Below are 3,639 nucleotides of genomic sequence, written 5' to 3'. Positions count from 1 at the left end.
TGACCTGGATTCAGTCCCTGGTATGAAAAATGAGATCCCACAAGCCATGAGGTGGTAGGTCTAAGATTTTATGAGTGATTTCTTCAATGAAATATAGTAAAATAACTTCATTAACCCTACAAGAGCTGACCCCTGGGATCTTTGTATTTTAAATTCTCGACTTTTCTTGTGAGTTTAAGAACAAAGGAAGAGCATCAATTTCTAGACACATCAACTCTGACTTTTCTCCTTGAAGATGACAGCTAAAATGTCACTTGGCATCTTGTTCTATAGGAATGAAGTCACTACCCACTGTGTTCCCTGGCCTCCAGCAGGCTCTGATAGAAGTTCCGGGTGGAGATCAGGAAAGAGGCACTCTGTGCTCTGGGAAACTAACACAACAAACCAGCAGAGAGTTAGATAATTTTCCTGAGAAAAAATTATGAACCCAGTTTTTGCAACTTCTCATAGGTAGAAGAGCACTAAAATCATTCATGGAGCTATCTGTTCCTACTGACTCTCAGCCACCTTCTACCAAGCGATGGCGTGTAACCCCTCTACCACAGTCACACATATATACTGACCCCTGTAAAACCCTGAAAAGCAGTTCCTCAGAGGTGAGGAGAGTCTGTCCTCTTGGCTATATTCCTTGGTAAGTCCACCCAAAAAACTCAACTCTCGGCAGTCATGTTGTCAGTAATTTTTCAGTTGACAAGAATCCTTTGTGGTGTTCCCTCCCTTTTAAGGTTGAGGGCATAGGACTCACTTTTAAGTCCTTTTCTGATTTTATACTCTTTTCCCTTTTGATCAGTCTTTCTGTTCCATGCTTCATACTTCATGGAATTGCCTGTAAATTGCTGTCTCCAATATCCAATGGACATTTGCACTGATATGTTTACTAATTACCTATAGTAGTTAACTTTTTATATCCTCTCACAATTTGGTCCATGTTCTACTGGCAGTATTCTGATTTTCTACCTTTTATTGTAGAATTCAACCTAACTGATATTCATTTCTGCTACTACTTAGTACTATGTTTTAAATAGCTAACATTTTATTATGAATTAACTGATTATTGGGGCTTCCCTGGTGGCTCAGAGGTTAAAGCGTCTGCCTCCAATGCGGGAGACCCGGGTTCGATCCCTGGTTCAGGAATATCTCCTGGAGAAGGAAATGGTAACCCACTCCAGTATTCTTGCCTGGAGAATCCCATGGACGGAGAAGCTGGTAGGTTACAGTCCACGGGGTCGCAAAGAGTCGGACACGACTGAGCGATGGAACCGAACGGAACTGATTATTGATTTGATGTAATTTCTTTTAAAAAAAAATCAAAGTTACAAAAATGATTGAATTAGTTATGTTTATATCTAGGTCTTGAGGACAACACACAACCTGGCTAAAAGGAAGTGTATTTTTTATTCTAATCTGCATATTAAAAAAAATGGGTCAAGGACTTGAAAATAAATTCTTTAATCAAGTTGTACGTTCAGCTTGGTGTTTCTTTTTTAAAGAAAAAAGCAAAGGATGTTTTTTAATAGTAAGAATTTAATGAATAAGAAAGATTATAAGCTGACTAAATACAAAATATGTATTTTCCCTTAGTATACATACATAATATTATATGAACAAAATAATTTAAGTAAATATAAATAGGTAAATAAATATTAAAGTAGATAAATGTCCATGTAGATAAATAAGTAGATAGATCAGCTTGAGTATCTGTGAAGGAGTAGTTCCTGTAGAGTAAAACATGATATCCTTTAATATTCCTGAAAACCTTTGACAAATTGATTCAATTCAGGGCATGATGATAGCAGAAATGAGAGTCCTTGACATGGCAGCACAGGAGGAAGTGTGGTCTTGTTAGTCAGTGAGAATCATTTCAAAGTTGAGCCAGGTGTGTTATTTCTTCCTCTTGAATCTCTCTTGCAAGTCTGTTGAGGAAGAGAAGGCTCTCATGACTTCTGCTCTGACAACCTCCCAGGCACAAGGGCTGTGCCTCTTCTCTTCCAGATAAAGAGTGATTCTGTGGAAATATTTCCTCACAGCCAGGCTGGAGTCCCCCTTGAGCAGGGGAGCCCCTTGCAGCCCCTCCTCCTGCCTCAGACAGGCTTGCAGGTCAGTGAGCTGCTGATCCAGGGCAGTGTGGAGCTTGTCCAGGAGGCTCTCGTCCCACGCGGCGGCCGAGCCCTCTGTGCTGAAGAGCTGGAAGGTGTGCTGGGTCACCTCGTGGAGCACAGAGATGGCTTGAGCATTCTGCAGCTGGCTGCCACCCAGCGCCTCCTGGGGGAATGCAAAGTCATTTCTGTCCTGCAGGCAGAAGGAAGGGGAGACCCTCCTCAGTTGTCCCAGGAGTGTCAGGACCCTCCTGTTGGCCAGGCTGTGGGTGTGAGGCAGGTGGCAGCCCAGAGAGCAGATGGCGTTGCAGCTGAGCAGCAGCAGGGCCAGGAGTAAGGACCAGGCTGGGGCCATCGGGGACCTTTCGGATGCTTCTGGCCTGGGGAGGTGGGTGACTCTGTGAACCTGCTCTCTCGGTTCTCTGAAGACCTTCCTTCAGGCCTGTGTCTTAAATAGGAGCCCATGGTTTCCATTTTCTGAAAGTTCCCTCTTGCTTTCTACTTTTGTTTTCACTTTTCAATTTGCACTCTCCAGTGGGTTAGGACAGCATTTCTCAAACTTTTTTTCATTATTGCCTCCCCTTCCCCCATTGACAGAGTCTTCTGAGATATTTTTTTCCTAATTACCCCACCATGAAATTTTGACAACACAGTTATGCTGTGGATCTGTCTTTTTACTCCATGCATATCTTTATACATAGAAAGAGAAAGTGCAAAGCTTACTTGTTGTATTCACCCTAGGGTTAACAATGCCATAAAGTGAAAGGGGTACATTAAATGTAAAAGCTGTTGAATTTTATTTAACTTTATAAATGATTTTGAAGAATGACTTTTAATGGAGCATATTTACTTATATAAATGGTAATGTACCAAATTACATATTCATATGAAATTCATTTAAAAATGTATAATAATACTACAGTATAGATAGACTTAAAAATCTTTCAAAACTCAAAATCATTGAAAATCTTAAATTATTTTCTTATTATTTATTTTGATGTACTTTTAACTTTCCTTCATATCAGAAACCAATTTTTAATTCCCTGGCTCCAAAATCACTGCGGATGCTGATTGCAGCCATGAAATTAAAAGACACTGACTCCTTGGAAGGAAAGTTATGACCAATATGATAGCATATTAAAAAGCAGAGACATTACTTTGGCAAGAAATGTCCGTCTAGTCAAGGCTATGGTTTTTCCAGTGGTCATGTATGGGTGTGACAGCTGGACTGTGAAGAAAGCTGATCGCCGAAGAATTGATGTTTTTGAACTGTGGTGCTAGAGAAGACTTTTGAGAGTCCCTTGTACTGCAAGGAGATCCAGCCAGTCCATTCTAGAGGAGATCAGTCCTGGTTGTTCATTGGAAGGACTGATGATAAAGCTGAAGCTCCAATATTTTGGCCACCTGATGCGAAGAGTTCACTCACTGGAAAAGACTCTGAGGCTGGGAGGGGTTGTTGGCAGGAGGAGAAGGGGATGACAGAGAATGAGATGGCTGGATGGCATCACCGACTCGATGGACATGAGTTTGAGTGAACTCTGGG

At 41.3% G+C, this 3,639-nt stretch overlaps 1 pseudogene; it reads right to left on the bottom strand.

Moving 5' to 3' along the window:
- Positions 1-1,690: 1,690 nt before the first annotated feature.
- LOC129557285 (interferon alpha-1-like) lies at positions 1,691-3,343 on the bottom strand (annotated as a pseudogene).
- Between the last annotated feature and the right edge of the window lie 296 nt (positions 3,344-3,639).

Source organism: Moschus berezovskii, chromosome 7 (assembly GCF_049115385.1).
Source record: "Moschus berezovskii isolate FMDL1 chromosome 7, NW_MosBer_1.0, whole genome shotgun sequence".
Lineage (NCBI taxonomy): Eukaryota > Metazoa > Chordata > Mammalia > Artiodactyla > Moschidae > Moschus > Moschus berezovskii.
The sequence above is the reverse complement of the archived record's forward strand: the minus strand, read 5'-3'. Positions and strand labels throughout refer to the sequence as shown.